Here is a 14,386-nt window from a genome sequence, read left to right as displayed (position 1 = left end):
GTTAGCTTATGTCCTAAAAAATATCGAGCTAGGTAATGCCATTTGGATGTGCCAAAGTCATCTCTTAAACTGGAAAAAACAGAAAGGCGCAGGCTAGCGCACTTAGCTTTAAAATTAACGACGTTGAGGCCCCCAGAGGATGAGGGCGCACAACAGCGATCGCGACTTACATTTTCCATTTTTCCTTTCCAGATAAAAGGCCAAATGATCGACTTAAAGCTATCGTGCACCCAACGGGGTGGGGGGATGACTTTAGCAACGTGCCATAAACGGCTTGCGCCTAAAGTGTTTACAATTAAGGTTCTACCGATAAAAGACAGGTCTCTTTGTTTCCAAAGATTTAGAACCGAACTTAGTTTGTCTAATTTGGCCCGCCAATTGTCGTCGTCGACATTGACGAGGCCGTTTGAGAAGTAAACACCAAGCACTCTCATTTTAGTGACCCATTTAAGGCCATAGGGAGATTCAATTCTAGTTCGCCATTTTCCTAACCACATTGCTTCAGATTTGGACGTGTTCAGTTTAGCGCCAGATCCTTGTTCAAATTTTGATACGACTCGGAGAGGTGAAGAAAGAGATCTTTCGGATTTTAAGATGCAAGTAGCATCGTCAGCGTACTGGGATATTTTGTATTGAAGGCCCCCTGCTCCGGGGAGCAGGAAACCTTCAATATCTTTACAATTACGGATTTGCGTTGATAATACTTCTGAAACTAGCACATAAAGGAGAGGAGATAATGGGCATCCTTGTCTCACCCCTCTTCTTAAGTGGACAGGGGGGGACAGGGAGCCATTAACAATGATTCTAGAGAAGGCTTTAGAATAAAATAGTTCGACCCACCCACAAAAGGAAGGGCCGAAACCAAATTTACGCAATACTCTCATCATGAATTCGTGGTCAACTCGGTCAAAAGCTTTGTCTTGATCTAAGGAAATGAGAATACCTGGTTCATTAGTTTTGTCAATCATGTCAAGGGCATCACGAAGTAAGGCCAAATTTGAGAAGATAGTGCGGCCGACCACGCCGCAGGTTTGGTCTGAATGCACGATGGAGTTCATGACTTTTTTCAATCGTTCAGTGATGATTTTAGATGCTAACTTGTAGTCAGTGTTTAACAAGGAAATTGGGCGCCAATTTTTTGCGAGGCGTCGATCATCTTTTTTGTGGATGAGTCGTAGGAGGCCCTCGTACTGGCTATCCGCGAGGGAGCCAGCAAGAAAGGCCTCGTTCAAAACAGAAAGGAGAGATTCGCTCAAATCGTTCCAAAAACACGAATAAAATTCTGTTGGGAGACCATCAGAACCGGGTGACTTGCCGGTCTGAAGGCCTTCCAATGCAGTACGTAATTCTTTATTAGAAAAAGGGCCTTCACATAGATTGCGCTCATAATCAGTCAGTGAAAATTCGAGGTCGTCAATTATTTCAGTTTGAATTCGCATATCAAGAGGATCTTTGGTGAATAAATTCTTGTAGAAATTGGTTAAAATTCTTTCAAGATCATTTTGAGAATTTCTGAGAACACCGTTCTCGTCAAAAAAAGATTCAAAACTATTCATGTCAGCTCGTTTTTTCTCCAGACGGAAGAAATAGCGTGTTGGTTTCTCGCCTTCTTCGAACCATTGTGCTCGGGAGCGGACTTTAGCTCCTTCGGCTTCTTTCGAGATTAGAGAGGACAATTGGCTTTCCAAATCGCTAATTACACCTGGGTTATTTAAGCGATTAGAATGTAAAGCGTTTTTAGCATGGGTTAATTGCTTAGTAATTAGGATTCTTTTGACATTTGCTATTCTCTGTTTACGGATACAGTGTGAAATACTTGTTTTGCGGATTTCAATTTTTAGAGCATCCCACCATTCGCGAAGGGAGGCGAATTCGGGAATTTTAAGCTTAAAGTTATTAATCGATTTTGACATAATGTTTTTAAATTCTACATCTGAGAGTAAAGAGCTGTTGAACTTCCAAATTCCAGGACCGTGATTAGAAGGGTTAGTCGTTAGTTCAATTTTTACAAAGTCATGATCGCATAGGTCGTATACGCATGGAAGAATATTACATTTCGTTACTAGGGTTAAGCCTTTAGCGACGAGAAAGCGGTCAATTCTAGATGCCTGGGTATGGTCTTTGTTAGACCAGGTGAAAGTTACTTTGCGCGGGTTGTTTTTGCGCCAAATGTCTGTAAGTGAGAAGTCAGCACAAAGGGATCGGAGAAGTTTTTGATCAGACAATAGGATGGCGGAACAATTTAATTTATCTAGGACATTGTCTACACAATTAAAGTCTCCCCCGATCACTAGATCCCCTTGGGGGAGAAAGTAATTGTGCAGACAAGAGAAAAAACTTTTACGATCCGAAATAGTATTGGGAGAGTAAATGTTTACTAAATTTAGTTTAGAATTATAGTAGTCAATGAGTAAGCTCAATATTCTTCCTTCGGAATCGGTCAAAAAACGGATAATTTTGCCTGGGAAGTTTAGAGAAAAGAGGATGGCAACACCGGCAGACCTGCCAGTCCCGAAGGACCACAGACATTTGCCGCGCCAGAGTATTTCGAATTCCTCCGCTTGTTTTTTGCATGAGACATGTGTTTCTTGTAAAAGGATTATGTCACAGTTTGAATAATTTAATTCTTGAATAATTTTTCGACTTTTACTGGAGGACCCGAGTCCTCGCACATTTAGAGAAATTATTTTAAGCTTACTCATTGAATATAAATAAAAAATTAATGTCTGTACCGCCTTCTCCTAGGTTTAACTCTCTCCCATCCATCATCATCAGTTTCGGAGCCAGAGTAGTCACGGCGGGAAGATCTATCGCGGTCATCGCGGCCGCGATAATAATCTCGATCGTTTCTATCTCTCTCTCTTCTGTCGTCTCTCCGGTCATCTCTTCGTTCTTCTCGATCGTCCCTCCCTCGCTCGTCTCTTCGTTCTCTTGGTCGTTCTCTTCTACCTTCGTCGCGTTGTTGTTCTCGTTGTTTCTCTTGATCTTGTTGTTTCTGTTGTTCTTGCTGTTTCTGCTTTTCTAGTAATTTCTGTTGCTCTTCTTGTTGTCGCTGTTGTTCTCTCTGTTGTTGTAGTTTTTTCTGCCTTTCTTCTCTTTCCTTGGCGCGCTGGGCTCGCTCTTGTTTCTTTTCCTCTTCAGTTTTAGGTGGCGTTGGCTCACTGTCGACGTTCGCGCTGAAGAGCAGGAAGGGGCATTGAGGCATGGAATGGTTGTCCGCTAAACAAACGGAACATCTTGGCGAGTCTTTACATTCTTGAGCTCGATGCCCAGGGCATTCACAATTAAAACAACGGACTGTAGAGCAGTCTTTGGCCATGTGGTCAGTAGCTCCACAATTCCGGCAAGCTTTTGGCTGATTTGGGTACCATATTTTAATAGGTTCACCAGCTATGTTGATGTTGGCAGGGATGGTTCGATGTAGCGCCATTCGAGCCGTTCTTACTCCATTCTCGATATGTTGTGCAATTTTGTCGCGCCGAAATGAAAGGACACGACCGTAGTGGCTGAGTCGGCCAATCACGGCAGTGTCGGGTAGTTCAGCGGGGGCTTCATGGATCTTGACGAGGACCAAACGATTTTCGCAGTCGCCCAAGAACACTTTGAGACCGGCAATCACGACAAAAGGTGTTTCAAGAGCGGCTTCTTTAGCTGCACGGCTCTTAAAAGTTACGATCCAAGATCTATTGGACGCCTTTCTCTGGATTCCGGTGATAGCGTCAATATCGATTTCTGCCGCGTCAAAAGCTTCGAGAATTATTTGCGATGTGACGATTGTATCAACGCTAAAATAGATAGAGCGATCCTTCGTGATTTTACTTTGACTAGGAGCATTCAAAAAAGACACGGCCTTAAATTTCACACCCTTATTTTCCAGATTTTTCAGTACCTCAGGGATTTCGATTTCCACGTCTGCGTCCCAGGACTGTGAACCTTCTACCACGCTTGCGTCTACGACGTCTCCTGGATTCGCTGTCGAGTTATCGGTAGTAAACTGGCTGATATTTTCACTTTCCTGGCTGTCCATGTTGACCAATTGCTGCAAAAGCAAGAAAAATAAACTTTTCATAAGCCTTTTAACTCAAGAGGCCGAGAAGCTTTTTACTGTTTCGGCCTTCTGGGCCTCATCAGTGCAGTGCTAATGCTAGGATGGAGGAGAACCAATATGGTCACCCCAAACGATCCAACCTTTGTGGTATCGTCTAAGTCATGCCAGAGTGCTCAAATTTTAAATGTTATGAAATTTTCTTGGTATTTTGATCTTAAGCCTATGGCTTTATATAAGCTTAAATACAGTTCAGTTTAGGTGCTGATCACCACTTAAATATATATATTTTTTATTTTGTAGTCATTTACTCCACCAGGATTGTAGCATTTACGGCGACCAAAATCTAAATTCTCAAGTTCAAGGGCGTGTCGCTCCAAAACGCGGTTAACGAGGTGTTTGGGACTATTTTACTGATCGAAATGACAATATAAAGTTGACTGTTTGCACGAATCTTTGTTCTTGAAAGGCAATCGACCACGAACTACAATCAATGACGAGAATAACGATTATTCTGACAGTCAATGAATCTATCGAACGATCGATCGTAAACTGAAACAACAATACAACGAAGTTCTATCAATCTAACGAAAAGCCGCGGAATACATGATCAACGAATCGCATGTTAAATACTGGGCTCTAAAGTCTATAACGAGATTAACAATACAAGTGAAACAGAACAAAAGTTTGGAAACAAATTAAAAGAGTTTTGATGACTGATAAACAGCCCATTGTTCTATCTAAATGATGGGCGTTCACTGACTCGCGAATTGGCACGAATTTGGCCTTTAAATCTTAAATCTATACAGATCATTGCAATATTTGTTTGTATATTGTCCCCCAACACTGAAAAGACTGGAGAGGGAAAAACAAAGTTACAAAGGTACTCACACATATCGGTCCCGCTTGTGCCAGAGGTTGAGAAAACGAAAGGGCGAAAGTTTACCAAGGCTATTCAAAACTTACGAAGAACTGATTAAAGGGACGCCATTTTTCCTGGTCATTTTGCTTGTCTCCTACACAAAAATTTTTCGCACTCTCAGAAATCATTATAACGGGGCGGACGCTGACTTCAATCGATTCTTTCGGTCTGTGAATTTCTTAACAGCGCCGCATCGGAGAATGTTTTTTAAGTGACGGAACCTTCAAGCATCTATCTTTCTCAATGGATTTATTGGACTTGAAAGCTCGTAAAAACTGAAATACAACGAGCCGAATAGAGCTATTACTATAAATCTACGCTAATCGAAATGTTTTAACTCGAGCACGCGGAGCGCGCATATATATAATTCTAAACGGCACAAGTATTCTTAAACGTAACAAATCTGCTTTCGATTAAATGGTGTACATTTCGGGGTCTAGATAAAGGGAACGAACGATATAACATACCCCTTTCTCCGTTCTATCACTATGATATATTCGACGATCCTTCAATCAATTTCCACTACATGCGCTTGTCACTTACACGTGTGTCGAATGAAAGGTAATGCCGATAGCTAATCGATATGTCACATAAAACTAGACGGTCACGCAATCGCAACAATGAACGGTATTCGTTACAATCATCAAGCTGAAGTGCAAGATCAGCTTCAACAACAGCCGATCAAAATAAATGCTTCAACATTGCGCGATACCAAAAGGCGGTGTACAGTGACTGTAGTACAGTTGGCGTTAGTTTTTTGCTATGCATCAATATTTATAATGGCAGTTGTGATCGTTTAAAGTAAAATGTATTCATCATACGTATTCGTCGTTCGGAAAGTAGAAGTTGTCCTCAAGTTCTTTAACTCGACATTAAACCCGTTTCTTTACTGCTGGAGGATTAGCGAGGTAAGGCAAGTAGTAAAGCAGTCTTTCAGACAAGCTATAGTTAGTAGAGGGGACTGGTTAGGAAACGCGGCAAACTTCAAAGGGCCGGCATATTGTCTGTCCCCTGAGCTTCGCTTGAACGTTACGTGACCAATGACCCTGCACAGAACCAAACAACATGGAGGACATTAACGACTTATTTTTCTTCGGCGACGATTTTGATGCTGTTACAAGGATCGGAATTGTCTAGAAAGTTCGCGAAAGTCAATGTCACTTCTTGTTTTCTGCGTTTCGCGGCGCCGGTAGCTTCCAGATTCCAATTCCTTTACTTCTCCTACACGTTCCACAGCCAAATACTCAACAATTTTCACCTAGACTTATGTCCACTGACTTGATTAATGTTTTTAGCTATATTTTGAAGGTAAGATTTCGCTCAATCACGGAGAAAATCCAAAAACTTAAACGCTACGTGACTATCTAAACAAGCCCGCGGCGCCATTTTGGATTTATGTGTACAGGGTCATTGTCACGTGACCTCGATAAAATCGAACAATAACCTATCCGACTGAAGTTTGCCGCGTTTCCTAACCAGTCCCCTCTACTAACTATGGACAAGCACTTTGCTGTCCATGGAGTTAGATCCTCTCCTAGCTATACTTATATCAATATGCTTCAAGGCTGAGTCACGATTATTATTTGAGAACGCTCGTTGGATACGGTTATTGTTGCTCGAGGTTTGCCGATAAATACGACAAGTCCTTAAACGGGTTTACAATTTGAGCTGCACTTCATTGTTACTACTGGTTCTGTGTTATGTAGAGCGATAACATCTTAAAATTAATTTCCGGGGCGAGATTCTGCAATAAAAACTTCCATTACCGGTAATTGTCGCGGAACTTTTTAATAGTTCATGGTGTACGGTATTAAGGAATTAAATGAACATCTTTGTAGCTATTTTCGGGCCTTTTGGAGCAGAAAGCAAATAATAAATTTCCCAAAGAATCGTTCGTAATAGCGAAATGAGAATGACTCTAATGAGAAAAAAATTTTGACATCTTTTAGACAAACAGATGACAGTTACGTTGTTAGATGAGTTAATCGAGTTTGGAGATTTTTAAGGAAATTTTGTAAAGAAAAAATCATTTCAAGTACTGATGGTGCTGCAAGTTCAGGTAAGACAAGATATGTCTTGCCTGAATCAAAGCCGAAAAACTGGAGATGGCTCTTCATTGAACTGGATTGTCAGAAGAACGTGACCAAAATCTGACACGAGGTGGAACGCAGCATATATTTTATGACCAGTCACGTTCCCCTTCGCGAAGGGGAACGTGACTGGCCGTTTCTTTCTTTTACATTTTCTATTTGTTCTTCTCCTTTCGCCAACAAACTGTAAGTGATTATCTTAGATATGAGATATAAATTTAGCCTATTGAACTTGTCAATTACACCAGGTATGAAATAACAATAAGGGGCAATTGTAGAGACGTCTTTTAATATTTCTCCTCCCATTGCACAGTGCGACAAACAAACCCTCTTTACTTGGATCAACTTAAGTTGATAGGAAGCTTATTAAGTGCCATATAGTTTGTGTGGTAAGTTGACACTAATAATTATCAGACTCGGCAAGCTGAAAATGGAAAAAGTTCTCAACTTAATGTTAAACCAACGTGGAATCGAAATTTGTTTAATTCTTTATTCCAAATAGTGACCTCAGCTAAACTACTAAACAATTATATGTGGACGGCTCTCAACTGTTTATATCAATCAATTACCAAAGCTGGATTTAAATACGAATTAGCACTTAAGTCAAATTCCTTGGTAAACACAAAACACATCAGCTATAATACTGCAGTAAATGGTTTGAACCCGGGGGTAACATGTGAAGGTGTAGTCTGATCGTCCGGGTGAGTGTAGTCCTGAGAAGGACTGTTGTCGGTGGTAGTGACTGACGTTTCGACAACCTGTGCGGAAGTCATCATCAGAGTCAAGTGAACTCACCGACAACAGTCCTTCTCAGGATTACACTCACCCGGACGATCAGACTACACCTTCACAGCTATAATACTGTTTGAAAATACAATATGAATAAGGCAACTTTCTTTGATATGCTGTTATTTTCTGCAAGTGCCGGTGATAAAGTAAAAATATTCTTTGTGTATTGTAGTCATTTCTGAACTACAAAAAAGCTTGAAAAGAGAGGGGAAAGATGGGAGTAGTTAACCTCTCGAAAGTGGTAGACCTATAATTAGTATAATTTGGTATTTTATTTCAAAGTATTTTGTATTTAAATGATTTAATAGATTTTTTATTATCAGTTGATTAAAGTATAACTAAAGGTAAAAATCAAGTAGCCTTGAGTTTCCTCCTCCTCCTCACATAAAGATAAGACCTACCAATGCTAACTGCACCCACAGTGCACCTGTACACTGCTTTTTTGGCTCGGCTGTTGTTCAACAAGATCTTGTAATTGCGGCCTGGTGATAACTGTGACCCCGAAAAATATTCATACACCAGGCGACTAAAATAACAAGGAAAGATGGCATAACTATATGGCCATAAGAAATGAGTATAGGCAATCTGATGTGTAGCATAAAGCAGTGAAAGTAGATACAATCCAAAAGGTAGCTACAATGATATATGTGCGTTTCAAAGTTACAATTTATCTGGCACCCGCCCTAACAGCAGGGCGTTAACGCTTATGGCCGTTATCATCATCAACGACACTCCACATAATGCAGGGCTTGTGAGGAAGGTGGCGTCAAATGCGCATCGACAGAGATTCCATTGTTCGTGAACCAGAGGCGCCCAAACAGTAGCATTGAGAGTGGGTGCCTCATGGATGAGATAGTAATAACAGGAAAAAATAGAGACATCAGTATTCAGTATTCAGTATTTATTACACGATTCGGGCAGTCTGAGGGCCAATAACTAAAATCAACCAATCAAAATGCTCTATTGCCGGTCAATATTCTCTCAGTATTGGACCGGGCACTGTCCCGAATGATCCCGAATGATACCGCACTTGTGTCCCTTTGAACTTCAGTCGTATAGTAAATCTCTTATTAACCAAGCTTGCTCGGGACCGTACTGGAAGAATATCGGCCCTCGGTCTTTTTTGTACGGACCTCGCTGCGCTCGGTCCTTACTGTCAAGACCTCGGGCCGATATTCTCCCAGTACGGCCCTCGCGCTTGGTTAATATGATATATATATCTTATTAGACGTTTTGTTGTGTAGTATCGCTGAGTATTTTTACGAGTTCTGCCGTAGTTTGACGAGCCCGTAGGGCGAGTCAAAATACAAATAACGAGTAAAAATACTCAGCGATACTACACAACAAAACGTCTAATAAGTTACTTATTATCCAACACGCCAAACTGTTATTTCAGTGCGGGCGAATTTCGCGGATATTTATTTACGAGGAGTGCTTGACAGAAGTATGCGAAGCGGAATGGAATTGGCGCGTTGTTGTGTTGCTGTTTCTATTTTCTTCATTAAATGAAGAAATTTTCTGGTCGTCAAGCTGTTTTTCTTCGTTCGATTCATCTAATGAACTTGGATCTATATTTGCCAGCCATTCTGACTCTTCGTCGTCGGAAATATGACCTAAATTGTCCGCTATTTGTGTTTTTTTTCGTAACTACAATCCAATTCTTCGCTTGCGCGATGCGAGAAAACCTGTTTAACCGGTACTCTACAATAGACGAGTACAAATATCGCGTGATATTTGTACTCGTCTATGGCGTTATTTGTACTCGTCTAGGTGTAGTTGGATAATAAATATCAGTATTTTAACAGTGCGATAGATACCCAACTCTTTTACGATATTCGAATTAATTTACCTCTAGATACCTTGATAAATTTGGATAAAGGCTGTTAGGGGCTGCGCCAAACCTGCATGTCTAGTATAAACATGATTTAAGATGTATCAAACACTGCTGTCATAATTTTACTATGGCATAAAAAAACCTTTCTCTTCTGAAGCGAAATGTCTCAAACAATGTAGATAGTACGCGTAAATGTAAAATATTTCTTCCTTTGTTTATATTTTGCTCCCAAAAATCGATTTCTAGCGAGCGATCGAGCATGAAAAGAGAAATAATAACATACCCTTTTCTGGAAAGGAGATTTTAAATGAAATTCTACCAAGCGCTACCACATTTCTTGAAGTTGAGAGGCGGTATTTAGGCAAGAAAATGTTCTTCAGCATTTCATGACGTCATAAACAGCTGTTTTGTTTTTTTGTCTTAATGTATTTTTGTAATCGCATCTGAAGAGAGATATTGTTTCCTTGACAGTACCTGCCAGGCCACGATCACGTAAACCTGACTTTGTTTAATTACACCTAACCAGAAACTTGAGTATTCGTCGTGAAACGTTATTAACTCGGAAACTATTTGACCGCAAACTTCGTAAATGACAGCCTATTGCCGGTTTTTTTTCTTTGCGCCTCACATCCGACTCAAATTGGAAACGGAGACAATCACTCGACAGGTAGGAAATACCACATAACCAAATTAATGCTTTGGGCCATTCCACTTATTTTCCTTCAAAATTCAACCATGCCTTCCAGTCAAGCTATTAAAATTATTTAGGATTATCCCTCTAACAAATCATTCAGTCACGTGTATGAGGGCGTGATGACACTTTTGTAATTATCTCCTCAATTTGACAGTACCTGGGATGAGGTAAAAGTTTGGTTGTTACATGTACGCAAGTTTTCATGTATGCGGCAGGTGCTTGTACCCTAACTTTCTTCGTGTGCGTAGAAACTTCACAAACATTCTGTTTTAATAACAAAATCATTTAGAGTCGAGGTCGGAAATCGATCGATTTAGTGCTACGACTGACAATAACAGTAATGATGTTAATAGTAGTATTTAATATGATAACATTATTGATAAAAATTGTGACAATAATAATGATGATAATAATAAATATAATAATAAGAAGAATGTAAATTATAAAGTAAAAGCCATGGTATCGTTCAACATGTTAAACTTCAATGTTACTTTGGACCTTTGTTTTAATATCAAGTACTATAATTTTACTTTGTCACTTATAATTGATTATGGCCATTGATTGATTGATTGATGTAAGCATGTTGGCATCAATAGAATACCGTATACAGAAATTACAGAGCAAGGATTATGACAAATCATACAACGCATAAGACTTTTACTGAGGAGTTTGACTATGTCAATTTGAAAAACTTTAAAATGAGATCAATTTTGAATAAATACGGTACATCATATCGTTTTGTATCCTGGTAGTAAACATCGGACTAAATTAATAAGCCACCCCCACCTCTACCACGCCCCCGCCTCTCATAAGCCAAGCCCCCAAAGTACCTGAAATACCCCCCGGGGCTTAATAGAGGATTTACGGTATATAGGACGTCTGCCTTTCGATTTTTCTGTTTTACAGTGCTCGATACATTAAAGTAGAGCGCGATGTATGTTGAGTTTAGAAACTACAAAGACAACGCTTTCACCCCTACAACCCTTTAACTCCATGGACAAAGTGATTGTCTCATTGTTTGCTTTGCTACCTGTCTTACTTCACTTATCTTCCAGCAGTAAAGCAAAGGGTTTAACGTCGAGTTAAAGAAAACTGACCAACTTGCTATTTGTCTAAAGAGCACTAAATGTGGTGGATATTGTTTGCTATGAGCGATCACAATTTCTACTAAATTAATCGGTAGGGAGTAAACAACTTTATAAAGTTTTTGGTACATAAATTGTTTAAAACATACGTTATGAAGGTTGTAAAACTCTTAACTTATTAGAAATACTAATTGTTTACAAAACATTCTACTCAATAAGCAACTGACGCATTGTACTACGTCACACAATTAACCAAGAATTAAGACTCTGTAACAATTGCATGTTGAGGCCCCTGAGGAAGGCAAATGCCGAAACGCGTCGGGTCTTGAATAAAGCGTTGAAAACGGAAGCCCATTCTCCTTTGTGTGAGTTATATACATATTTAGTATAATTTCACAGCTGAGCAAAAAGTTTCCAGCGATCTGATTGGTCGAGTGGTTCCTTATATGACGCTATATAAACCGCTCCACGCGGTTTATATTTAACAATTATTCGCCTCAGGTTCGGTGAATATCGTCGAATAATCCCCGAGACGAAGTCGAGGGGATTATTCGACAATATTCACCGATTGTGAGGCAAATAATTGTTTTAGTATAATTTCAGAGCTGAACAACAGAGAAATCTCTAAAATCGTAACATTTTAGTAACATTTATTAACATTTTAGTTGAACATCTTATATAAACCGCGCGGAGCGGTTTATATAGCGTCATATAAGGAACCGTTCGACCAATCAGATTGCTAGAAACTCTTTGTTCAGCTCTGAAATTATGCTAAAAAATGTTGAAATAAAATGTTAATAAATGTTACTAAAATATTATGATTTTCAATAGAAATTTCTCTGTTGTTCAGCTCTGAAATTATACTAAAACAATTATTCGCCTCAGGTTCGGTGAATATTGTCAAATAACTGTTAAATATAACTTGTGATAGGCAGAAAAAAATAATTCAACTACATTTCATCCCTACAGACCTATTTCGTGGTTGTCCACTCATCAGTCGCCTGATGATTGCTCCTGATGGAGCATGAAACTCTGAGTAGCAATTAAACGGACGACACCATTCCACCCCCAGTCGGACGGAGCGACTGAGCGAGTAATTAGAACGGTTAACGTGATGCTCTCCAAGATGGTGAGTGAGAATCAGAAAGACTGGGACGAGAAACTTCCTGGTGTCATGATGGCCTACAACTCGGCAATCCACGAGAGCACCGGTTTTACCCCATAGCAACACCAGTTCCGGAACCTGGATACTCGCAGACCGCCTTTGGAAAGAAGTTGAGAACAACATTGGAAAATGCATTTCAATCGGCTCGTGAGAGTTTGAATACTGCTCACCGAAGGCAGAACGTGGGCTTTGACCGATGGGCTAGAGGGAAAGAATACCGTGTTGGCGATCTGGTGTGGTGGTATGATCGCTCGACCAGAAAGGGGCGATGCCAAAAATTGAACTGCCCGTGGGTGGGGCCTTGGAAAATCGTGAAGCAAGTGGGAGATGTTGTGTACAGGATCCAGTACTGCGGAACGGAAGCTGTAAGAACCCGTAGAAGAATAGTACATCACAACCAAATTAAACTGTGCACAATTCCATTAGCCACAAGGGAGGCGCGATGAGAAGGATTCACAAGGAAATCAAGATCCGTGTCTGGCAATGCCAAATCCAGTAATTGTTGGTGAATCTCGTGCGGATAGTGGGGAGGTGGCTGTGGGAGATGATAGAGAGAGCCTGGACGCAGATACAACGGACCGTTGGCAGGTACAGTGGGGGAGCCGGAGTTAAAGGATCATGTTGGTCCAGAAGCAGAGAAAATCACATTGTCTTCGGGAAATCCAGGAGCAGAGGACGAGACAGAGGAGGCGGCGAGTTCGGGCTCGGTTGGACGACTCCCGGAGACTGCAGATGGAAATGGTACCAATGTCCAACGGACAACGTGGAGTGGTAGACAGTCGCGAGTGCGGCAGTGTCCCGACTTTAAATATTATTGATCAATTGGTTTTTTGTAAGAGAAAAAGCGAAGTCCAGCATTAGGGGGGGGGGGGGGGGAGAGTGTAACAGATGAACTGTAGGGGGACTGGACACGAACTGGTCGAGCTGAGTTTCGGCGACAGAACGTTTAAAATGCATGTTCGGTTGAACTTTTAAACAGTGTGATGTGTGATAACTTGCGGCGGTTATGCTACCCTTTTAAGCGGGATTGCTCCACAACTAAAGGTGGCTTTTCGCTGTTACACTGGTGGCAGCGGCGAAGTAGTATTTAAATCCTTCTAAATTAGTCCAGCTTGATATCTCTCATCAACTTTACAAGTTGTTTTCTCAAGAGACTCCAAAATCAGCTCATCTTCTTTCGATCGCCTTTCATCGCTGTCATACTTGCATCCAAACGACTCTGTCTTCCACCAAGTTTTCACAAGTTCATTAAGCTCTTCTTCAGGTGAAGCCACATGGATAAAACAAACGGATTCTGAATCGCGAGAATTTCTTGGGAGTGTTCCTGTCACAGTCCAGCCCAGCTTAGTTTTGATTCCAAACGGTGAACCTCTAGGTCCTTCTCGCACCTCTCTTGGGATAATGATTTCTGTGACGTCACTTCCAAGGATGACTTTGACCTCTGCTCAGTTCACATCTTGAAGCTCAATGTCACCTAAATGTTTCCACTGGGACCGAACATTTGCTATGTTGACTGATGCGGGAGGCACATTCAATTTTTCTGCAACCAAATCATTTTACACCAGATAACGAGTTTAAGCTTCATTAACAGGACCAACTTTAAATGAGACTCGCTTTGTTTTAAGATGAGAAGTGACTTGAATACCACGCAAGTCCAAGGAAGTAGTGGGACTATCTAAATTTAACTGGGCTGCTACATCTCCCCGAATAAGAGAACAAGTACTACCAGGATCAAAGAGTGCGTGTGCATTGAGTTGACCAC

Source organism: Stylophora pistillata, chromosome 11 (assembly GCF_964205215.1).
Source record: "Stylophora pistillata chromosome 11, jaStyPist1.2, whole genome shotgun sequence".
NCBI classification, from domain to species: Eukaryota; Metazoa; Cnidaria; class Anthozoa; order Scleractinia; family Pocilloporidae; genus Stylophora; species Stylophora pistillata.
The sequence above is the reverse complement of the archived record's forward strand: the minus strand, read 5'-3'. Positions refer to the sequence as shown.